Raw genomic sequence first — 26,857 nt, 5'->3', positions numbered from 1 at the left:
TCAAATCATAGTTTTGAAAACAATTTTTTTTAAAGAAATAGTATCACTCAACACGTGTTTTTTATGAAAACTGAACTAAAAATGGAAAAATAAAAATTTCAAAATGTATTTTATAAAATTATAAAAATTTTTCCATTACAAAAAAAAAGTTTGAATTTCTTCTTTATTTAAATTGATGCAAAATTTCAAATATATATATATTTTTAAATTGAAATGAAAACTCTTATAGAATCTTTAGCATGGAGTTATAATTTAGTGAATATTTCAATTTGTTTTTTTTTTTTTCAACATGATTTTCATAATGAAAGATGTAGGTTGGGGGGGGGGGCAATGAAACCGTATGCTGTCACTTTTTATGGAAGAATACACTCATATAATAAAGACAAATGAATGTAATAAAAATCTTGTAAGTCACATGTAAAGGGGGTGGGGTTAGTATTTGGAATTAACAGCTGTATCCAGGTTGATGGGGGGGGGAGCAATGAAACCGTATATATAAATGTATCCAGTGTTGCCCTCAAGTCTTATTGCTTTGTTTTGCTCTCAATCAATCATTGTCTTTTTTGTTTCTTACAAAAAAAAAAAATAATAATTGATTGAGAAAAAAAAGTATTTACACTTTTGGAAAGATAATTCAACGAAGATGCAGAAATATATAACACTAGTGAGGGAAAGAGGTTCGACCAGCATTGGTCTTAAAATATGTTTACATTTTAATTCATGCAAATTCCATATTTATTATGACAGAGCTAATTCTCTGATTATATATATATATATATATATATAAAGCTGTGTGTGTGTGTGTGTGTGTGTGTGTGTGTGTGTGTGTGTGTGTGTGTGTGTGTGTGTGTGTGTCTGGTAACGAATAGGCTCCTATATGGTTGACTATTTTAAAAAACTGATTACATATAATGATAGAAGATGTATCGAGACACAGGAATGGGTATGTCTGATCCGGCAGAATGGTGGTTCATTAAAATTGTGAGGTCTGCGTTCGCACCTGGTTCACAAAGTATGGAAATAAAAAATTAAAAAAAAACGTTTACAAGTATTTTTGATATAGATGTACATAAGAATACTTTGATAAGTATGTTTTAACTTAAATAGGGATGGTATAATAAAATTGTGGGGTCTGCGTTTACGCCTGGCCTCCATAGAATGGAAATAGGCATAAACTTTATTAAAGACTTTTCATATCTATCTGCGTAAGTATACTTTGATAATTATGTTTCAGTTTGAAGAAATATGGTATAATAAAATTATAGGGTGTTCGTTCGCATCTGACCTCCATAGAATGGAAATATGTCACAAAGTTTAACAAGGTTTTTTAATATAGATCCACAGAATATTGTGATAAGTGTTTCAGTGTGAACAGGTATGGTATAATAAATTATGGGGTTTATCTATTTTATTTTTGCTTTCATCATATTTTGCTTTGGTTTTGATACCCCAAAATTCGAAGCTATCTCTTTACAACCCTTCCTTTTCATAACCTATCATACTTTCATAAATCAGAGTCCATTTTCTGTAGGCTGTTTTTGAACCCAGTCAACAACGGGTACTTTTGCTAGCATATATATATATATATATATATATATATATATATATATATATATATATGTATGTATATATATATAGTCTTGGAAGTTTATTAACCTTTAAAACTATTTTTAAAAAAACTTATTTAATTTTTATATTTTTTATCATTCGTTAGAAAACTAGTTAGTAAATCATTTAATCACCTGCAATCAATGCATTAACTTGCTCTCCGGAATTCACTATAGTACTAATGTTAATTTAAGGGATCATCAGTTGTTTACCATGAAACATGATTTCGGGGATTTAAAAACAAAAGAGTATATTAAATCATGGCTCCCCAGCAGTGTTGATCAAACACCACCTCCCTTAATCTTAAGAACAAAAAAATGTTACAGATATTAAATCTAGTTTCTTATTCTTAATTAATTTGGCTAGCCCATTCATGTTATAAAAATGAATTCCTTACCTGTGAGATTCGTCTGTTTCCAAATTCAAAATGGGTATATTTTTTAATTTACCAGTGTTGTATTTATAAGATTATGATTAATCCATTTAACTACTTATCACCCCTTACTATGATTAGTACTTTATATATTTACATTCATATTTATTTAAAATTAAAAATATATAAAGGTTAAAAATATTAATATATATATATATATATATATATATATATAATGAAATCAAAGATGATGCAATGTTTACCTCCACAGAATAAGGACTTTGTAAATTGTTTTTTGGAGTATTCAGTTGAACAGTAAATTTGATTGTAAATTTCAACTTTAATGTCTTTTCTCATATATATATATATATATATATATATATATATATATATACACGATGGACTCTTCGGTTGATTTCGACATATGAGCTTCTGCCACAACAACTAAGTTGCTCGGAAATCCACACAGCCGATTTGTTTATAGTGGTGAAGGCTTTGTGTAGAACCAACCACACTTTTGGTATCTACCAAGTATATATATATATATATATATATATATATATATATATATATATATATATATATATATATATATATATATATATATAGTACTGATAATGATGATGTTAAAAAAATAAGAAAATAACTTGGATGCCATTAGCTCGAATCAAAACGAACATTTAGCACTTCAGTCATGTTTCCTACCATTTAAGACATCGATGTGCATATATATTTTGCGATAATTACAAACAAGAAAATTTCTAATTATCGCAACCTGTATATATATGTATATTTCTTAATTTACATAAAAATAAACATGTTGCTCTCTCCCTTCTTAGTATATATACCCCTACATAACTGACCCTCTCGTCATTGAAAAGCCTGCATAAGATGGGTGGAACATCAAGCTTCCGAATCTTTCCACCTCCATTTTTAAATATTTTAATATTAAATTATATATATATATATATATATATATTTAAATTACTTTAATTCTTCTAATTAACTGTAATTTGCAATTAATTTACTAAGTGATTCATCTCTTACTAAGGTTTTGTCTACCAGTCTCTTAGAGAACGGCTTAATAAGAACTTGTTTACATTAGACTTGAAAATCACTAGGTTATAGTGAACTGGGAAAATTACGAGATTATAGTCGACAGAAAGGTAGTAAAGAAAATTTTTTCATAGAATATTTGTTTAGTTTTAGGCACAGATAGAGAGTAAGGGAAATTGTTGACAGTGGTTGTAACTAGACGAGTGTTTGTTGTGAATGGTTTACAAAATTGCAAGAACTAATTATTAAAACACTATAAAAGATGCTGCAATATCTAAATAGTTATTCCAGTATTTTCACGGTCTACCTAGCCAGCAAAATATTCTACTTTTTGAGGTTTTGGGGGATATCTGTAAAGGTTGTTTTTTTTTTAATAAAGTATATGAATATTTTTAAAAATTAATTTTAAATTCATTTTGCATTGCTGCTATTAAATTTCTGCTTTACTATGGATTGTTGATAATTTTTTCACTTTTCGCTTTTGATTTCTTTTTTTAAATTTTGATTTTTAAAATGTTTTATTCGCCCAAAACAAGGCACATTGTCACCAAGATACAAAAAGGCTATTGTGAATTTAACAATTACAAGACACCTCTCCAACCATCGATATCCATGACACATAACACTCTACCTGAGAATTCTTCCTTCAAACTCCTCGGCCTAACATTCACGGGCAATATGAACTGGAACAAATATATTGAGGATAGTGCGAAGACTGCTGCAAAGGAGGTAGGTTCCCTCTATCAAGCTAGAAGACTACTCACACCTGAGAGTATCCTGTACCTCTACAAGGCCACCATTCGCCCATGCATGGAATATTGTTGCCACATCTGGGTTGGTACATCTACCACTAGCCTCTCCCTCTTGGATAGGTTCCAAAAAAGAATTTTCAATCAAATAGGTCCCACTTTGTCAACCAAGCCTCAACCCCTGTCGCATCGCCACAATGTTGCATCTCTGTGTCAGCTTTACAAATATTGTAATGAAATGTGCTCTGATAAACTCATTGTACTTGTGCCCCCTCGATGTACATATCCCTGACAAACCTGCTTAGAAACAAAATCTCATCCTTTCACTGTTGAGGACCCTAAATGCCAAAAAACCTTTCTACTAGTGTTGGGACGATTAATCGGAATCGGAAAATTTTGGGGTATCAGGATCGAAAAAATTGATGCCTATTTTCCGATGCGAGAATGATTCTTTTAATTGTCTTTTTTTAAATTTGATTTTATTTAAACCAAAATCTGTCATTGCTGGTAATAATGATAAAATAATAAACATTTATTGATTTTAAATTACCAATATCAATAGATCATCTTTCACAAGTGTATTTTGACATTTAGGAAAATATCTGCATATTTAACATGTGTTTTTATGAAAATCGGAGGCAAGAACACTCTTATAATTAAATAATTAGAAATTTATAAAAAAATCGGAATCGGTAATTGTATTGGAATCGGGAAAAATATTGGAATCGCCCCATTACTACTTTCTACTCAAATAGTTTCTTCCCTCAAACAGATAGACTTTGGAATTCCCTTCCTGCTACCTGCTTCCTTGACAGTACTAATAGGCAGAAGTTTAAATGTAATGTTAACCAACATCTTGTTAATCTTTCCTAGGCATGGTCCCAAATAGTAGCCCCTTACGTCCAAGTGCCAATATGCCTTGTTAGGGGTGAACATGAGTAAAAAAAAGACAAAAAAAAAAGAATTAGAGCCAGATTTATAGGGCATCCTAAATGGCGAGTTTTGCAAGGAGAGATTTGTTCACATTACATTTAAATTTATGTATGTTGGTACAGTCGGAAAAACAGGGAGCATGGGAGGAATTCTAAAAGCAAGTGGTTCAAGAAATAAAGCTAAAAGAGCAAAAAGCTTTCTGACATCTTGGGACCTCTTCAGTGAAAGAGTGAGATTTTGTGGATTGTTGAGTTGTTGAGGAATATTTACGTTGAGAGGGCACAAGTGCAACAAGTTCATTGGGAGCGCATTCTGTTGAAATATTTCTAAAACTAGCACAGGGATGAAGCACTGTGGTGATGGGACAGGTGCTGGAGTTTGATAGACAGTGTGGGACCTACACTAGTGGTTGGTGCACTAGCCCAGATATGATAAAAATACTCCATGCATGGATGAATGTTGACTTTGTAAAGATATAGGATACTAATAGGCGTGAGAACTTTTCTAGCCTAGTAGAGAGAGGCCACTTTCTTTGCAGCAGACTTGGCAGTATATTCATTACAATTCATGTCACCTGTGAATGGCAGGTCAAAAGGTTTGAATGTTAGACTTTTCGGAAAGGTGCTATCAACTATGGCAATCGTTGGTCGGAAAATTTCTTGCAATTGTTAAAGGAAAAAAGCTTAGTCTTAGTAGCATCGAATGTAACCATTCATTTATGGCTCCATCCCATTACAGACTGAAGGCTATTTTCTAAGGATTCAGCCATTGTCTTGGATATGTGTGTTCGTTTATCTCACATAGAGAATAGAGCATGGTGCTATCAGCAAATATACCCATCTCGGATATGCTTGAATCAGGACGTCGTTTATGAAAATTAAGATTAATAAAAGTCCAAAGACACACCTGGATTAATGTCATTTTGTTTAGATGCACAGCCATTGAGGACAAGCTGCATCTTTCTATTAACTAGCCCGAGAAGGGGGGGTTCTGATTGTATTAAATATTCATCTAGCAATACCATACAATTTTCATGAAAAGACCTTGTCAAAGGCTTCAAATATACCAAACACTTCCGCTGTACTTTTCTCCGCCTTGTTATATTGTTTAGATGTACAGCCATTGAGGACACACTGGATCTTTGTTTTGGTTAAGAAGGATCTGATATATTAAATATTCATTCATACAAATTAATGCTCATGAGAAGAGCTTCATGCCTTGTCACAGGCTTCAAACATATCAAACACTACCGCTGTACCTCTTTCTTATCCAACCAAGGGTTCCCACTAGCACCAAAGCCAACACAATCTAAGCCATTGTTGAAATGGCTTGTCACTGTTGACTAAGGTATCTTCCTGGTCATGTGCAACTCTAGAAGGTTGATTCTCCAAGGTTTTGCATTTTCTCTTTGAAAATAGATTAGTTTATTGCTAATCGCCTGAAGCACTCCTACTGAAAAATGCCAACAAGGTTGCTCAGGTATTTTTGCAGGTCAGTCCTCTTTCTCTAAGGCGATGGCTTCCAACTTTTGTGCTACACCATGAAAAGATAAATAACTTCACCTGCTTTGTCCAGTGTATGGTATACATGGTCAAAGGTGATCATTAGGATATTTGCAGTAGAACAAAATTGCTAAAATCCATACTGTTGGTCAGAAAGAAGTTTAGTATCAACGAGATGGTGGACTATTGCACAACTAATTAATGAGTCAAAGATTTTAGAGAAAAGCAGGGGAAGAAAATGATGAAGCAATAGTTTCATGGGTCAGTTCTTTCACCTTCAAAACTGGTACAATAGAGGCAATTTTCCAACTTTCAAGGAATCAAGATTCAGTGAAGCGTTTATAATTGTCGTTTCTAAAAAAAAACTCAAAATCTGAACGAACAAAAACTTTCCCTTCTTTTTTAGTGGTCAAAATTCAACACAAATATTATTTCAAAACAATTTCCTGAATTCTGTGATGTTAAAAAACAAGCTATTGTTTAACAGAAAAAAAAAGAAGAAAATTGCCTGTCAGTAATCTGTGCTAATAGTAATATTCTATTATGAGATTTCATACATCAGAGAAAGAGAATGATACTTTTTTTTTTTTTTCTAATTTCAAATAAAAACAGCAAATAAATGTCATACAAGAAACATGTGAACAAAAGAAATATAGGAAAAACTTCATTTTTTTTTCTGCTCTTTTTATTTTCGTTATTTCATTTTTTTTTTTTTTTGCATTTGGGAGAAATAACAAAAATTCTAAGTGAGAGTTTGTTGTGCTAGCTTGACCTAAACTAACAATAAACAACCATTATGATAATTTTCATGCCTCATTGAGTATACATAAATTTCCTTATGATATAAAATACTAGCAGGACTGGTTAACCAGCATTGCCCGGTGAAATCATGCACCCTCCTCGTAAAAAATTAAACTACGGTTGTTGTTGGTGACCAATCCCCAACGTCCTAACATTAAGAACGGGTTTCAGAAGACCCCCCATTTTATGAGGGGTGGGACTGTCCAAGTATTTGAGTTCAACTTTGATATATGTTGTCAGCATACCCACTCGCAAAGACTATCAAAAAAGAAACTGAGGATGGGTGGCAGTGTCGTGCGGAGAGAAATACACATTTTTATTGCACATGCATAAAACAATGAATTACAGTGGATAATGCAGGTCATATTTCGTAAACTACTTGTTTCCGTCAAAGTTACAAGGGATTGTCTTATTCAGCATAGTCTAAAACCTATAGAAGTCGTCAGTTTAAAAGAAACATTCTAGTTGGCTGCTAAGGTAAAAATGTACCTAATATAATAAAGGGGAAATTTGTACTTTAGCGGTGTAAATTATTTGACAGACAAAGAAAGTTAAAAAAAAAAAAAAAAAAAAAAAACTGGTAATACAAACTAAGTACAAACTATTAGAACTCTTTTTTATTAAGAGATTAAGTGGACGTTTATGAAAGCTCCCCTCTCCACACACACCTGTAAATTCCACAATTTACATTTTTTTCATTTATCACGTCAATCTTATCGATTATAAACTCAACTTTCATTTTTTTCATTTGTCACGTCAATCTTATCGATTATAAACTCAACTTTCAGAAAAAAAAAAGTAAAATAGAATGTTTCGGTCGAACTCGGGAATTTGGACAGGAGTTTGACAGAAACATTCCCAAGTTCTACAAGATATACCTGAAGAAGGTCGGAAGTTACGTCGGTCGAAACATTGGGAAAATGACACTTAGGATGAGAACAGTAATCTGAAGAATCTAAGTAATTACTTTTTATTGTCATGAAATATGAAAATGAAAAAACGTAATTTCTCAAAAGTGAAAATAGAATTAAGAAAATTTTGAATCATTTTTAAGAAAATATTGATTGCGTTAAAAATGAAGATTATAGAGAACAGGGCATGTATCAATACAAATGGAGGATCTGCAGAGTTAGGTATTAATCTGTCATTTTGGTAAAAGTTTTTATACTTCAAGTTAAGGATATCTTTAATATTCATGGTGCAAACGTATGTGGATGCTGTTTCATGCCTTACCCCAGATTGCCTCCGTTCAGTCTCGAAAGACAAAGGATACCGCTTCTAGGGGCAGCTGGACATGTAATTTTGAGGCAAGGGTTGCGCAATCACCAATCACACCGCTTCTGAATCGGCAAAGATGGAGTCCATTTAATCATGGTGATACCCTGACAACCCAAATCAGATTGAACCTGAGAATAACAATGAAGTGCTGACAACACACTCTCCAAAGTTCCCAAATTAAGGCCTCACAACCGGATGTAGATATGCTCATATTGGATGAAAATAAAACTGAAATTAATATTTAATAGTTTGTGAGAAGTTAAAATTTTTTCATCATCCACTTTTGAAAGAAAATGTGAAAGAAAAGTTAAATTAATACGAAAACATTTCTTTTTTATTTATTCAAACTTCAAATATCAAGATTAAGTTACCAAAAAAAAAATGTCTATATTTCTATGGAAACAGGAAATAGCCCCCCCCCTCCCACTTCTTTCTTATGCACATATAAGCACAGGTTTCGTTTCACAGAATAACATTATATTGGCAAATATGTGAAGAAGTGGACCACCGGGCAAACATCCCTTTTTAATTTGGAAATGCTACAAAAGACCTTGAAGTCATTGCATTTTATAAGTTTTTTTTATGTTTTTATACGTTTGCGATATTTATTAAATGTGCATGATATTCAGTGAAGTCAATAAGTGTGCAGATATTGCTGGAGGGGTGGGGAGAGATAGAAGGAATTAACCAACTGGAAAAAGCCTCAGAGTTAAAAGATAATACACAGGTGCACTTGTACATGCACGCATCAATCTCTCAGTGCTAATACATAAAGCTGTATTGCTTTTATGCACATCTATGCATTCATACATATATACATGTGTGTATATATGTGCATGTATATATATATATATATAGACACACACACACACAACATACATACCATTACTTATCAATAAGATAGGAACAGAAACTGAACAAACAATTTTTTTTTTTTTTTTTTACATAGGCGTCACCACTTATCAAGGCCGATAGGCCACTCAACGATAAGGGTTAAAGAATGTACAGTAGTCAAAAGGACAATATAGTAATCGATAGTAATGGAAGTTCGGTAAATTTGTTAACTTAAGTGGAACGGCTCATCAGAAACTTGTTCACATTGCACTTGAACACAACCATATTATAGACAGCTGGAAAGCAGGAAAACGGAAGACAATTCCACAGGCGTGCAGTTCTAAGAAAGAAGCTTTGTTCATGGAATCTATGTTTAGGTTTAGACACAGATAAAGAATAGGGGAAAATTATTGATAGTGTTTTCAGCTAGACGAGTGTTTCTTGTGAAAGTTGGGCGAGGGGGGGGGGACCATAGAAGCTCAGTCAAACACTTTCCATGAAAATAACGATAAAGCAGAGACAAACTCGTAACATCTCTTCTGTGAGATAGAGATTGCAGGGAAGAGAAAAGGACATTTCCCACCAGGCCACAATGTCTATTTTGAACCCTATCAAGGCAGGACAAGTCCTTTCTAGCAGCTCCTGCCCAGATGTGGCAACAGTATTCCATCCTTGGACGTACCTGGCTCTTATATAGATAGAGAATTGCATTAGCAGTGAGATATCTACTGGATCGATAGAAGGATCTGACCATTTTCCAGCGGCCTTGGCAACAGATTGATGTACGTATTCCATTTAAGATCAGGAGTAAAGGTCAAGCACAGAAGCCTGTCAAAACTTGAGGCCTCCCCGAGACGAGAGCCATTCATTTTAATTGATGCCAGATGGGAGATCAGAGCGTTGATGATGTAAAGATAGAAGCTTGGTTTTAGATGCATTAAAAGTAACCAGCCACTTCTTTCCCCACTGTACAACGTGATCAAGATCAGAGGAGAGAACTGTCTTATATGTGCTACCATAGATGGTAGTGTCGTCAGCATAAATGTCTATGCATGATGTAAGGATGTGATTTGGAAGATCATTAATGTAGATCAGGAAAAGAGTTGGGCCCAGGATGGACCCCTGAGGGACACCGGCATTAATACTGTGAGCTTCTGATTTTTGCCCCTCAACTACTACTCTTATGAACCTATCAGAGAGAAATGATTTAATAATTGAAACTGAGCAGAGATTTTTCTTTCCTTCTCATTCATGTGGCAAAGTTATTTCATCACACTGTTAAAGAATCATACAATATTTTTCTCTTCTACATGCGAAATAAACAAATCAGTTGATTTTTTTTTTTTCAATAAAATAATAAAGTTGTTATACTTGCTTGTATATATGAAACATATCGTCACCTAAAAAAAAATCACAGGATAAAAAATAAAGATTAAATTTGGAAGGAACAACCTCTTTTCGTATGCAAATTAGTTTTAGTGGGTGTTGGTGATGTAATTCCGATATCATGCTATAGAAAAAATAATTTTAGCAACTACTTTGTAAGTAACCTACCGGTCACTTTCTTTTCTGGCATTTTTCAAACGGTTGAAACCTATTTAGGTCAACTAATAATTTAAATTGCGGATGCTTGTGTCTCTCCAAGCAAGATGGGCCCTTGAACTTGGATAATGTATTGTGTTCCAAATTGGGTTTTGATTTGGTCGAGCTTAGTGCTAAATCGACTTTATTGCAAAGAGATTCATATGTTATTTAATGTTGATTAATAAAATCTATTGAAATACTGTTTGATCTGAACAATGAAAAAGTACCTCATACTGTTTAAACAAACTTATAAAGCCTATTAAAAAAGAGTGCTTCATTTAAATTATAATAAAAATAACTCATACACTTCAAGTTAAGTCATAAAACTTAATAAAATTAATCTAAATAATGGCTACATATTTCAACTCTTAAGCACAAAGTTATAAAACCTAATAAAAAGAATGATTAATCTAAATTATGAAAAAGAACCTCATTTCACAACTACGTTATAAAATTGAATAAAAAAAAGTATCTGACATGTCTTATGACAAAGGGACTCATACACTTTTTGTGTTAGATACTGGCAGGCAAATGTATTCAAATGTGAAGAATTTCGAAACTTTCCACCATTGTCTAACGGAATGCATCACTTGACCCAGAAATATATGAGCAGATATCGGTCAAAGGTTAAACAATAGAGAAAGGAAATATTAAACATTCCAGTCAGAGAGAGAGAGAGAGAGAGAGAAAGAGAGAGAGAGAAAGAGAGAGACTGTAGCACATGTCACCATTTCATTACTGACCAACAATCGTTTAACTATGCACGTTCCCATGGCTTCCAGTAAAAAGTCAAAACAGAGAATAACAATTTGTTACAGAAAAGCTAATTTTCGAAGTGAAATAAAATAAATATATTTTTGTAGATCAACTGTGTTGTGACTTTTACTTCACTGCCAGTGTGTGTATATATTTTGTGCCAGCAACAAAAATACATGTAAGCATGATATAGACTGGAAAAAGACATTTTGAACAACTGGCCACAGTGATTATGTAACATTTGTACTAATTAAAAACTTAATAAAATATTGCTTGATCTAAATCATAAAGAATAAATTGATCTAAACACTTTAATTTTTAAGTATTAAGTTATAAGACTATATAAAAAGACTTTATAAAAAGAATTTATAAAAAGACTATATAAAAAGACTTTATAAAAAGAATGCTTAATTTAAATAAAGTTCTTTCGACTTGTGTTTTGATTTTGTTGAGCTAAGATTTCTTATTAATTTTTTTTTTTTTACAAGGGAGTCACTATCAAGGCCCCAAAGACACAAGGACAAGGATTACTAATTGTCAGGTGGTTGGTAAGACAACACCATAATGATCAGTAATGGTAGAAATTGGGTAGAATTTGATAATTTAAGAACTTTTTTACATTGGACTTGAAAAAGACCATGTTGTAGTTATCTGGAAAGGAGCCCCATGGCATAGATTTCTATAGGCGAGAAGATCTGGGAAAGAAACTTTGTTCATGGAATTTTCGTTTAGTTTTAGGTACAGATAAAGAGTAGGGAAAATTGTTGACATTGATTGTAGTTAAATGAGTGTTATGTTTTGCAGGAGGGGGGACCATAGACTGAATTTCAGTAGAGCATTTGCCATGAAAATGATGATAGAGCAGAAACAGACTCACAATATCTCTTCTGTGGGAAAGTAGTTGCAAGAAAAAGAAAAGGACATCGCTTGCTAGATTTTGAAGCCAGTTTTGAATCCTGTTAAAATAGGGAAAGATTCTGAATAGCTCCTTTCCAAATGCGGCAACTGTACCCCATCTTAGGAGATATTTGACTCTTATAAAGATAGAGGATTACATCGGGAATGAGACACTCCCAATGCAATCCTGGAGCAGTAGAATGATCCAACTATTTTTCTAGCAATCTGAGCAATGGATTTGATGTAAGTTTTCCATTACAGGTTAAGAGTGAAGCAAAAATTTGGTATTGAAGGGAAGAAACGGGCATCATTTAACCTCCAAAAAAAGAATAAGACTTTTAAATGGGAAGGAGAATTCTTTTGGTGCAGCACTGACAGACATACACTGTACCTGGTGTCAGAATCGGAAAACAATTTTAGATCAGAATAACAAGCAGATAATCACGATCTGTGCAGTGAACACACACATAGCATGTTCATAATTCTTTTTTAAAAAAAGTATATGCTTGAATTAAAGTTTTATTTCATTCAAGTATCTTATATACAATGTATTGAACACTAATAAAATTTGATTCCTCCGCTTGGGCAATGTGGAGTAACCCTGCTATCATTAAATAAAATCAAAATGTTCTTCATCTAAATATCTTCATGCTAAATCTGAATAGTGATTGAACTTAATGTAAAAGTAACCATATTTTGCTCAGTCTTAAAAAAGAACTAATAGTTGAAATGTGACAGATATATCATTTTTCATACAAAAAAAAAATATACTTTCTTTATTAAAAGTATACTGACTACATTATGAAACTTTTTGAAGTGCAATGAAAGAGACATTTGAAAGAGTCATACTGTCTCAGCTTTTTTTGTGTTTTGAGAAAGTAAAAATCAATAAGTGATGGAGTTTGTAGATTGTATTATATCTGGAACGAACTTAAATCTGTTTGGATGACAACATTGAAGATGAGTATTGGCATTTTTTTGATCGACAGCATCAATAGGTGATCAATAAAGATTCATATGATTTTTAAACCAGAATTTAGATAAAATGATGCTAAATGAAGCAACAATTTCAAGGCCATATTTATGACTACAAAATGGAAATTATGTCAAATTTTTTCCTAATTTTTACACAAATTTCTAATAAAAACATTCCACTTCTATTGTGACAACAAATTTTTTTTTATAACATATTTTTGAAGAAATACGCAGAAATGTTAGTTGGGGTCACTCAATATATTTTACTCTATTGAAAAAAATGTTACATTCACAAAATAAGTTGTGCTGGTGTTATGCTGACTCAATGGAAGAGGGAGAGGCAAGAAAATAAAATTCCTAAAATAATGTTCAAAATAAAAGGAAACTGAATAATTCCGAAAAAATGTAAGAGAAAAAAGAAGCCATACAATGTTGGTATTTTTTTTCTGCATTTTTATTTAATAGAAACCTTAATTATTAATTCCTCACCTTTTTTAATATTAGTTATGAACCATAACCCTAAACTACTGATATTTTTTCTGTAACTTTATGATCAACCACTAAAAATTGTGATATTTTCATGTGATACTTTTTCTGTAACTTTTTCTAGTAAAAACTGACCTTTTTTCTGCAGCTATATTCCTCTGACTGTATTACCAACCATTATGAAGTGTGACTTTTGTCCTAGCCAAAATGGACATGATTTTATTACCGGCCACAAACATGTTCTCCTCGCATATAGTATCCAGCAACTTAAAATCTAGAATTTTAGTGTTTGCTTTTTTCACGAATACAACCAGGTATAAATATGTAGTTAAAATCCTCGATGCTCCCTACTATAAGTTTCACTAATTTTGTCTTGGCCTGATAAGATAAAAATGCAAAATTGAATACCATCCAATTTTTACCTTCACAATCTCAACTTCATTTATATATGGAAACAGTGATTCACTCTCATATAATTTCAGTAAAAAGAAATAGCTGACACTTGGGAAACATGTTTTATATATAACACTGAAAAAAAAAATCCAAGATTCCTTACAAGAACAAATTAAAAGTGAAAACATTGATAGCTGAAAATAGATCTCTAAGAATAATAATTTTATAAGCTTAGTGAATAGCTGGGAAGGGATTATGCTGATTAAAAAGTACCAACTTTGTGGGTGTTTGTTGAGTATTTCTCAAGTTTTAGCTAGGCATACATACAGACAACTGTCCTTTATATAATAGACTAGCTTGGGTGTTTGGCGTTGCCGGGTGTTTGAAGGTGTGTGTTTAGCAAAAAAAAAGTAAAGAAAAAAAAAGTGGTAGTAGACAGGCATGCTTGAACCTGTACCATGAAGGAGGAACAGAACGTGAAAAAAAACAAAAAAACAAAACATGACGTCTTTGACGTTGTGTCCATCGCCAAACTAGAAGTGGCGATGGTTTAAATTAAGGATAGTCAATCGAAAAGAGGGGATGACTTTTGAAAATATCGGCGAAAAAAGCAACCCTCCCTTGTAAAAACGAATGTTTTTAGCCAATTTTATTTTTATTTTTGTCGTCTGAAGGGTCGAACTTCAAAACGATACCAATCTTGTGAAAATCCGTCGCCTCTGTCGAAAGTTTTAGGCAGACATACAAACACATACATACATACATACATACATACATATATTTAAACAGGTGAGAGTTATATAATAGATGACTTCTTACTTGTTGAATCAACTTTGATACATTATAGATCGATAAAAACTAAAATAAAAGATTAAACATGTTCAACTGTATTACAATGTTTTAAGAAATTCTAACAGAATCCATAGACAAAACACCCTTTTTTTTCAGCATTTCTAATTTCCACAAAGCCAACGAATATATTGTGATGTCATAATAGAATTCTTTCTTTATTTCCTTTTCCCTTTTTTAATTATTTATGATTCAATTCCTCTCACCACTTCTATTATCCTCCAACTACCTAAAACATTTACCAACAAAAAATGCATATGCGTCCTTAGAGTTTTTAGAATTATTTTGGTTATAAAATAGTTTTACCTTTTAAAGAACAAATTTCACAGCATTTAACAGTGATCAAACTACAGAATAATATTCTAAGAAAATTGTAATTGCAGTGAAAATGTAAATATATAAAAACGTTTAGTTTGAAGTTATACGTTGAAAATTTATCCTTAATTTTAACAAAATCGTTTTTTTTAATTGAAAAATATAAAATTTATTGAGCATTTTAAAATATCTACATCGAAAAGACAAAAAAAAAAAAGAACCATTTAAAAAAAAATGTGCCATTTCTTATTCTGAAGAATCAGCCAATATCACTATATAATTACTTTTCACGTAAATGTATGAAGACATTCTTATCGTAAGATGAGCAATATCTCTCTTTATGTCTCTGATGTATCGTTATTTTCATGGAAAGTGCTCAACTGAGCTTCAATCTATGGTCCCCCCTCGCCAAACTTTCACAAGAAACACTAGTCTAGCTGTAAACACTATCAATAATTTCCCCCACTCTTTATCTGTGCCTAAACCTAAACGTAGATTCCATGAACAAAGCTTCTTTCTTAGAACTGCACGCCTGTGGAATTGTCTTCCGTTTTCCTGCTTTCCGGCTGACTACAATATGGTTGTGTTCAAGTCTAAAGTAAATAAGTTCTTGATGAGCCGTTCCATATAAGTTATCAAATTTACCAAATTTTCATTACTAATGATTACTATATTGACCAATTTCTACTGTACACTCTTTAACCCTTATCCTTGAGTGGCCTCTGGGCCTTGATAATGTGGTGACGCCTTTGTAAAAAAAAAAAAAAAAAAAAAAAAAAAAAAATATCAAACCTCAGTGATTATTTTAGTGAAAGTAATTTTTTTAATGTAAAATTCTTCATGGCTGTTTGCTTAATATTGTTTAATGGTCTACGGATAGGTAGATTAGTTGATCCTGACCTCATTTTGATAACGATAAGACTTTCACATAGAATTTTTTGTTCAAGCATATAAAAATTATTTGCTTTACATCAAAGCCATTGGGGTTCTTCTTCCTAGATAAGTAAACCCATAAACGCTGAAGCTTTGTTCATATTAGTCGTGATAAATCATTCTAAGATTATGACACTTTTATAATCCTAATAAAATTATTTTAAATGAGTAAAAAAAAAAAAATTCTATTTATTAAAAAAAAAAATGCATTATAAATATTGGTTTCATCAAACAATAGAACTGTTCAGCAAACGTCTCAAACATTTTTACATTGTTTTTTTTTTCTTTTACAGATGACAAATATAACTCGAACAATACATTTCTGATCAATTTTTTTAAATTTCAGATAGAGATGATAAAAAATACTGACCATTCTAAAAAGTGTACAAAATACAGTTAAAACCATTTTGTTTCGAAAACTTTGCAAGCTTAAGGAAATAACAACCCTAAATAAACTTATATTATTATTTAGTTTACTTATATATCTATGTACGAAAAAGACAAAAGGAAAAACAAATTAAACACAGAAAGAAATTATCAAACAGTAAAAGCTTTTACAGTTTCATAAAGAACCCACTTTAATCACAAGTCACAACCCGTTCAAGAAACAGATTGTTTTTGTTGCGTAAAAGAAGGGTATATGACACTTCATAATAAGTGTTTCTTTTGATTGTCGTTCAATTCGTGAGGTATCCATTTATCAAGATTTAGTTTTTCCAATTTCTCTCAAGTGGTTGGAAATCGTCGTATACGTTACGTTTAATTCAGAAGCAAGTTCTCAAACAATCTGCATGAATTAGCTTTGATCAAGGCTCTTAATTGATCGTCAACATCCAATGGCCGACCACTATGTTCATTATCTTCAAAACTTGTTGTCACGACAAAATTTCTTAAATCACCATTGTGCTGTGCATTCAGTAGTGGTTCCTGGGCCAAAAGCTTCGTTTATATAACGAGCTGTTTCAGAAGCTATTTGGCCTAGCTTGAATTGAAATAAGAAAATTGTACGAATTTGCTTTTTTTCCATGTTGTATTCAACATCCTGCAAAGAAGACATTTGTTTTAAAACATTTGTAATTTAAACGATCAGATAAGGCGATAAATGTTTTTTAAAATAATATATAAAGTAAAGGTATTATAACGAAAACTTATTTGAAATAAAAAAGTAAATATTCCGCAAGAACTTTCTTGTCAACCTAATATATATGCTCTGTCATATTTAACAAACGTAGAGTTTCTAATTAAAAAAAGGATTGATATACACAAAGAGTGAAAGTAATCACAAATGCATACTTTTTCACAAAACCTATATAAATATATATATATCTATATTTGTATAATTTTTTTTTGTGTATTGGTATTCATATTAAAAACCTTTTTCTATTTATTTAAAAAAAAAAAAATACAATTTTGTTATATATGGATCGTTGAACTGCATTCATCTGCAAAAGATCTAGCTAATTTGCATATTCTTTTAAACATTCATTTTAATTAACTCCCTATTAGCTTTTTCGGTTTTCTTATGAGATGATCATCTTTAGTTAACTATTACATGTAATTTTATTCATGCAGATATTCTACATGATTTATACTTGCATAATATTTGTGTAAAAAGGTTATAGTAAATACAAACTTCTTTCTATATATATTTAAGTATGTGTATATAGATTTGTTAAAAAATTTTGCCTATCAAATTCCTCTATCAGTTTTTGGTTTACAGACATGAAACTTAATATGTAGGGTATTCAAACCAATGCGAAACTTTATATTTGAGTTTTAGCCAAGGAAAATTGGCGCAAAAGTGTGAAAAAATTTTTAAAATGGAATTTGCCAGGTGAAGGTCGAATGACAGCATTACAAATATGCATGTGTAACGTAGTAGCTATTGGCTCATGTTTTAATTTTTAGCCTTGAAGCAAACAGGTCTTTATAGCTCAGGCATTAATGTTAAAAGAAAAAGTAAATTGTAAGCTAAACGTTTTGGTTTCGATTTTCGGTAGTGGCGCATGAGACATTTTATTTCAACTTTTTAAATCATTACAATATATATTGTGTCCAATATAATATAATAATAAATACGAAATCTGCATTAATCAAAACATCATATTTAAGCATATTTTACGACCAGGCAATGCCGTGCAACCTGCTAGTGTACGTGTGTGTGTGTGTGTGTGTGTGTTGGAAGTTTTTCAACCTTTAAAACTATATAAAAAAATCTTTTTTGTCCTATGTTAGAAATTCTTTTGCAAGTCAATTAATCTCCTGCAATCATTGTATTAATTTGCTTTCATGAATTCACACTATCACTTATGTTATTTCGGGGATCATTAGTTTTTTACCATGAAACACTATTTCGAGGATACATATTAACCTAATTTCATTTGTATAGTTAGTTTGTCCTTATCGTTGTATTGTTCGGGTTTACGCATGAACTGCTTCTGTTTGTTCCATTCCAGTTTATATTTTCTTAAAGAATATTTTCTGACTAACTTGAAAAAGTACGAAAAGTCATAGGCGAGGTCATATGTCTGCATGGAAGACATGTCATAATCTTTGTACGTTCTCTATTTTTACAATGCAGATAGACATTTCTGGCAGAACTTTTCATTCCACTCTTATCTGATATAACAAAGATATCAGATTTTGCTTTCATGAAAACTAGCAGGGTTACCAGGTGTTGTTCGACGCCTTGTTGAAGAAAATAGAAGCGTTACTCCTTCTCGTTAATTTTTCAACGCACCACTCCCTCTCACTGCCACTCTCTCATTCATGCGCAAAAGACCAATCAAAGAAAATACAATTTGAGATTTTTCAAATATTTAACGCTTTTTAAAATTATTTTTTAAAAACCACGAAATATTTGTATATTTAAGACATATTTAATGCATTCTTCAAGTATTTAGTTTCAGGCATGTGAAATGATTATTTCTATTTGAAATTTCCATCCACTAGCTATATATTAATACCATCGCCATACATATATTATTGCACTAATAAGAACGTGTCATCCGCAGTTAAGTTCATAACAGACAACATTCAGAAGGAGTGAAGATAGGGAGGGGGCAAAACAAGAAGGAAAGAAGTAATGCAGAAGCGCTTATATGTGAGAGAGGGAGAGGAGATAACAGAATATTCATGTTTAGAAAATTTATTTTATTTGCTGATTAAATTCATGTCACTCATATTAACTAGGAGCTGTTTAAAGAATTTAATTAAAAGTCATAAAAGTATATAATTAGTAGATAAATTAAAAGCATGTTCTTTTTGAAGATCATGTCAAGCTGGCCTAATGGTTATCGTACTTGATTCACTGTCTTTAGGTTTTGGTTTCAATTTCAGTTCGAGTATCTTTTTTTTTTTTTTTTTTAACTTACAAGACGTGAACTGTTTAGAAAAAACATAATACTTGCATACACGTCTCAGTTTCTGTAAGAATTAAAATATAATATTTATGCTTATTTTAGGACCGGGCAATACCGGGCGGCCTGCTAGTAAGTAGATAAATTAAAACCTATTTTCTGGAATTAACACTTCGATTATCATGAGTCTTGTTAACTTTATATGAAGGGCGATTTTTTTACACATTCAATGCATAAAAACAGAAAGATTAAAAATCAGTCCCTATAAACCCTACACAGAAACTGTTTCATCATTTTTTATGAAATTTAAACTGAAAACAATCGATTCAAAATCATGCAGAAAGTTCAAATAATAATTCACCAAGGCAAATACACAAATGTCAAGAACTGTTCACTCATAATAAATACAAGATGGTTAAGCTAATTTGTAAAGAAAAATATAAATCTAGAAATCTTAATTGGAACATATGAAATAGAATACTTGCTGAGCTGTCCTCTTGCGGTGCGTGGGGGGAGGGGAGGTCAGTCAGAAACGTATTTGTAATTTAATTTGCTTCAGCCTTTCTCCTTATCTGTAGACTTTCTCACAGACATGATGTTGCCAATCTTATTTTATAAATATTATTATGGCATGAGTTCTTCAAAATTGTTTGATTTATTTCCTGCTTCCTTTGTTCCAGCTCATTGGTCTAGTGGTTTCTATCAATTTTTGGTTTTGATATTTTAATTGTAATATATTTTCCTATACCATACCTATAGCATCTTTCTAAGAACTGCACATTTGTGGAATTCTCTTCCTGTTGATTGTTTTTATTATAACTACAGCTTTGGACTTTTCAAGATTAAGGTCACTAGAACAATTCTATCTTAGCGATAATCTTTCATTCTTGTTAGCTCCTTACACCGAGTGGCTTCATATCTTGTCCAGAGTGATTTTCACTACAAGAAACATTTTTTTAAAGTAATAAAATCCTGCCCTTTCCACCCATCACTTCCAATCCTTTCACAGAGTTTTTCATCATCGAATTGACCATCTCATTAACCTTTATCCTCAAGTGGCTTTTGGTCTTGCTAAATGGTGATTTTCTAGTATAAAACAAATAAATATTGGGAAAGACCTCTTTATGTTTCTTAGTTGAAATTATTCAATTCAATAAAACGGAATAAACATAAGTCCCTCAGTTCTCTAATAATGGTCTGACAAGATGAATAGGTCTTCACAGATATTCAGAAATGGCAACTTTCTGCTGATTTTTATTTCTAAGATTGTTCTGGAATAACAGACTTGTTACCTTTTTTTTTTTTGATCATCAACTTTAAAAAAAAACTTGGCAAATGAAAGCAGATGTTTTTTATTCTAAGACTGATAAGATCAACCCATCACTGTCTAGGTAGATGGAAGAGAGGATAGGTTAGGTCGGTGCGGATTTTATTTAAGCTTTAACAAATAAATGGAAAAAGAGTCTTTCCTTGTTGTTTTGGATCTGTAGCTGTGATGTCAGGTGCTTGCTCTTTTTTCTTCCTCAAGACTAACCAAACATGACTCACGGACTTTACAACTTGCACCTGGCTAAAATGAACGGTTTAGCATACAGTTAAATGACTTATTATGATTCATGTAGTGTTTTCGTAGAAAAAAAAAATCGAACCATGAAATTGCATTATGTGTTTTTTTTTTGTTTTTTTTTTACAATTGACTGAACTGGTCATCCATGTAGGACGATTTAAGTTACCTTATAAGGAATAGTAATCCATTTTTGGGTTATAACTTTTTATTATGCCATAGTAGTTATCTCCCTTTTCACATACAAAAAAAATGGCAATAATTGTTTGGAAAAGTTTTGTTAGAAAAATTAATTAAATCTTTCAATAGTTGTTTTGTAGTTATTTAAAATGGAAGCAAATCAAGCCTGTCATCAAATTTTTATTTGCTGAGGAGTTTAAATCAATGTGCAATTTATAAAAGAATTTAAGATGTATACAAAGAAGCAGGTTTTCTATTCTTGTGTATGTAGAGAAGCGGGGTCTCTCTTTCTGTGCATCAAGCAAAACTGCTAAAATTACACAAGGCATTCCTATTCAGTAATGCCTCGATCAGAATATGAGCATATTTTCTTTTGTACATTAGGCGTTTCAAAAGTAATGCCTCCTATTTTTTATTCTGACCAAATGGATCAGAGGAGATTGCAAATTACATTGCTATGATGACTGAACCTATGCATTCATGGCCTGAAAGTTCCATCTCTCTGTCATAGATATTGATGGTGTGAAACTCTAAGAAAGCAACCCGTCATGGACATGCATCAGAAGCAGAGATGCATCAGTGAATTCCTCTATACATAAAAAATTGAAACGATCAACATTCACCGGTACCTGTTTTTTTTTTTTTTTTTTTTTTTTAAATTACATTTTAACTCCAAACAAGGCACAGTGCCATTTTGATGTAAGGGGCTACTATTTAGGACATAATTTTAAGGGATACTATGTCGGGAGTTGAGCAGTAAGATGTCCGTTCACACTACACTTGAACTTCTGCATGTAAGGGAAGTAAGAACATGGTGTATGTAAGGGAAGCAAGAACCCGGGAGGGAATTCCAAAATCTAGCAGTCCTAGGGAAGAAACTATTAGAGTAGAAGGTTACTGAGCAGGGGTGGGATTTTGTTGATTGTCGTGTTTGTTGGGGGTATTTACGTCAAGGGGCTTGTAGTTCGCTGGAGCATCTACCATTAAAATACTTGTAAAACAGGCAGAGGGATGCAACAGAGGTTGAAGCCTAGCTGACAAAGCAGGACCTGTTAGGTTGATGACTCTCTTTTGAACTCTGTCTAAGAGTGAGAAACTAGTAGCAGATGCACCAGCCTAAATGTGGTAACTATACTCCATATATGGGCAAATGGTGGCGCAAGTAACTTTCTAGCATGATAGAGAGAGCCCACGTTTTTTGCAACAGTTTTGACAATGCCCTCGATGTATCTGTTCCAACTCATGTTCTTTGTGAACGTTAAGCCGAAGGTTTTGAATGAAGTACTTTCAGGTATCATTTCCTAGCATTACAAGTTGATTTTTTCTTTTTAGATAATTGTTATTTTATCAACTTGCATGAAAAGAGCTATGTAAAAGATGCTTAAAACCGTTTGAATTATGCAAATACCATCAATAGTTCAAAAGTTATGAGAATTTTAAGTGCCAAAATTTAGGCTTTTCTGTGGACATTTTTCTTTAGAAAAAAATAGACTAAATTACAAACCTCAATATTTTAAGAAATTCGGTAATTTCACCACCATTTATTTATTTTTTTTTTTTTAGCTATTCTTATGAAACTTGGCAGTCTTATGTAAAATTGTGTGCTCTTTCTGAGTCAAATCTGATGTATCTCTTTATCATAAGCCATGAATTATACCTTCAGATGTACAAATTTCAATTTTTTATTTAACTGGCGCATGGTATCATACAGTGGGTATCTAATCATGAACAAAACTAAGTATTATGGAGGTGTTTAAATATAGCTTTATTGAGAGTAGGCATTTTTCTGCCTCCTCACCAAAGGAGAGCTTAATCTGGGGTGTAGCCATTGAATGCCTAAAGAGCATTCATGGCCGGTATTTACTATTCCCCTCAAAGAAAAAAAAAATGATTAGATATGAATTAATCTCAGAAATAAATCGAAGAAAATTTTTCATATAGATTTTGAATTTCTGTAAAAGATGGAAATTCCCATAGTCGACCAGATCTTATGCATTTTGGGACCAGCCCAATTTTCAATTTTGTAAATCCCCTGTATCTGGCCCAAAATATACCCCTATTTTCTAAGATGCAACCATAAATCATACTCTACATGAATCCTTGATGTAGCTTTCACAGTACCAGGATACCATAAATCCTGATAAGCAACAACTATATATTCACCAGTTGATGGTAATTTTTGTCATTTCTATTCTGTTGTTTTACTGAAAATTCAACTATGTAAACAAAAGAAATAAAATAGTAATTTTTTTACCTTGTTTCCACCTTAACATTTAAAATGATTACGTTTATGAGTTTTAAGGTATGCTGAAAACGAATATGAAAAAGAATTTCATTGTGATGCATTTTGTAAATTTTTACCGTGTTTCTACCATAACATTTTTCTTTAAAATGACTACTTTTTAAGGTTTTCGGGTATGCCGAAAACGAATATCGCATTTGAATTTTCCGCAAATAAGTAGTTTTTTGGATATTAAGCAATGTCATTTCAAACGTAACCCCGAGAAACTATGTGCAAACGCACATACCAAGATGGCCACCAGCAATAACATAAGAAATGACATTGCTTAATATCTGAAAAGCTACTTATTTGCGGAAAATTCAAATGCGATATTCGTTTTCGGCATACCCGAAAACCTTAAAAAGTAGTCATTTTAAAGAAAAATGTTATGGTAGAAACACGGTAAAAATTTACAAAATGCATCACAATGAAATTCTTTATCGAACCACCTAATTATTATCATTATTATTATTATTGTTAGATATCCTCAGTTTAAAAAAAAACAGGTTTGCTTTAGAGATTCGAAAAAATGGTCTTGACAATGAGTTAAAAATAAATTCAAGTTTCACGATATATTTTATTTAATTGTTAGGTGAAAGTACATAATAGTTAACAAAACCCCCTTCCTTCCCCATATTAAGAATGGGGTTCTAAATAATAACGTTATTATTTCAGCATGGTAGCATAAGTGCACAAATACCTTTTAATTGTTATATATATATATTTTTTTTTTTTTTTTTTTGCCACTAAAAAACACAATTCTAAGTACAAGTAAGAAGTTATAAATAGCATGATAACAGAAACGCATGTACTTCGTACATTTTGTTGTTTTTTAACGCTTTTAGTACATGTTAAAAACAACAAAGTAGTATTGTTTGGAAATTTGGAAAACTTGAAAATAATTTTTTTAAATTGACAAACTCAGAATAAAAAATGAAACTTTTTCTGCTTTCGTTTTGAAACAGTTTTCTATTTTTAAGAGAATACAAACTCGTTAATACGCTGACTGTAGGCAGCTAAGCGCTGGTCAGCGCATTAGCTCATAGCAAGCCATTGTCCCTTAAAGTGGATTTGAATTTCTATAAAAGATAACATTTTAAAGAAATTTCCGCACAATTAATAATTATCACATATTTACATATTATACATAAAAATAATTCTGAAACTATTATCTATATGAAAATGGATGATATATGCCGATTTATCTATCAATTTTGAAATATTCTTCGTCAACTTTGCTCGGTCGTAACTTTGGTTCCTGTAGTTGTAAAAATAGAAATCAAATTCCAGCAGAGATGGACTTTTATGCTTATATAGCCTGTAAAATTTTAGCCATATCCAATCAAATTTGACCCCACGCATATGTATCCAAATGTAACGTATGAAATGTAAACATTGAAAAAACAGTTTCTCTTTTTGCTGTCGCCATTTTTTACCGTCTTTTTTTTTTCATTTTTAACCTTGAGCATAAAAATATTGAGCGCATAAAAGAAAAATAAATTAACATCATTGGAATGCTTATTCTATTCTCTTTCCAGCAATGTAATTCTTTTAAAAATTGACCCACAAATAAAAAAAATATGACTTGTTGAAGCACATTAGGTATGTAATATTGCCGATGTCCACAAAAGTACAGCATACGCTTGTATTGGGAAGTTTTCTTGCAATTATTAAAGGAAAGAAGCTTAGTCTTGGCAGCATTGAATGTTACCATCCATTTTTGTCCCCATTCTAATACAGACTGGAGATCTTCTTCTAGCGTTTTTGCCATTGCCTTGGATAATTGTTCATCTGTTTTTTCCTCATGTCTGTTATAAAGCGTGGTGTCGTCAGCAAATATACCCAGGAATAATAAGGGTCCAAGGATCAACTCCTGAGGTACACTCACATTTATATGATATTGTTTTGACGTACAATCATTGAGGACAATCTGGATTCTTCTCTTATTTAAGAAGGATTTAATTAAGTATTCGTCCAGTAATACCATATGATCTGATTTTCATGAGAAGACCATCGTGCCATGTCCTGTCAAAGGCCTTAAATATATCTAGGGCTACTGCTCTAGCCTCTCCTGCCTTATCTAGTGCATGATATATATACTTTCAGAGATTACAGTCTGCTTGGACAGAAGTTTAACAGTTGTGAAGTAGTGGGTTAGAGCGTGATTAATTATGAACTCCAATATTTTGTCAGAAAGAGGAATGAGGCTAATGGGGTGATAATTTAATAGGTCAATTCTTTTGCCAGAATTCTTATAAACTGGTTCCACCGTAGTTTTCCAGCAGTCAGGAAAGCAAGAGTTGTTAAGGCATTCATTGAAAAGTTTGGAAAGAACTGAAACCTGTTGAATGTTTATGAAGCTGATGTAGCTGAGGTCAGTATAGTTGAGATGGGTTCGTTGATTTCAGACTGGTAACAGAGATGTGAATGATAAAGCGTGCTCCAAACTTTTATGATTGAGGCATCAAAAGAGGCTGGCAATAGTGCACTGAGAATAGTGATGACTATGTAGAAAAATAAATTCTGAAGCACACAGAGTCGCTCATTTTGATGGTACCAGTCTCGTCTTCATAGCTCTTTAACATTTTAGTTTTTGATTTTAAAAAAATAAGAAGGCCTTACTTTTGGGATGACCATCAAGATATTCAATTTTTGTTTAAATTTTCTTAGTTTTTTTTTTTATTGTGATGATTATTATTAATAAATTAAAACAAATACATCTTTCATCATAATATTGTATATTAGAAAAGAAAAAAACTTAGTGTTGCCTAAGAGCAATAACTTTAAAACTGAAAGCTCAGGCGAATTTTTTACATGTTTATTATTAGAGGGATAATGTAGAGAAGAGGGAAAGTGAGAGGGAGTAGGATAATGAGGGAGTAGAGAGAGAGAGAGAGAGAGAGAGAGAGAGAGAGAGAGTGGAAGTATAGAAAGATAATAAAAAATATGTTACACACACTTTAATTCTTCTATTTTGTTGTCCATGTTCCCAGGCAACGCCAAGTAGCCATGTTAATAGTAAATATTTACAAATGGGCTAATTTGAAAAACAAACTAAGAGACTTATAATCTTCCGGGGTCAACTTTCAACAGGACAATGAACACATTATATTGTAGTTAGAGCAATGGAAACAATCAGGCTGGGAACAAG

The 26,857-nt window shown here is 32.0% G+C and overlaps 1 protein-coding gene across 5 annotated transcripts in view; it reads right to left on the bottom strand.

Annotated features, from left to right (window-relative positions):
* The window catches only part of LOC145292185 (ubiquitin-like modifier-activating enzyme 6), a 577,203-nt gene that overhangs the window by 129,668 nt on the left and 420,678 nt on the right, over positions 1-26,857 (bottom strand). The window lies entirely within an intron of this gene.

The sequence above is a fragment of the Euprymna scolopes genome, chromosome 13 (assembly GCF_053919585.1).
Source record: "Euprymna scolopes isolate OS-2025 chromosome 13, ASM5391958v1, whole genome shotgun sequence".
Classification (NCBI taxonomy): Eukaryota; Metazoa; Mollusca; class Cephalopoda; order Sepiida; family Sepiolidae; genus Euprymna; species Euprymna scolopes.
The sequence above is the reverse complement of the archived record's forward strand: the minus strand, read 5'-3'. Positions and strand labels throughout refer to the sequence as shown.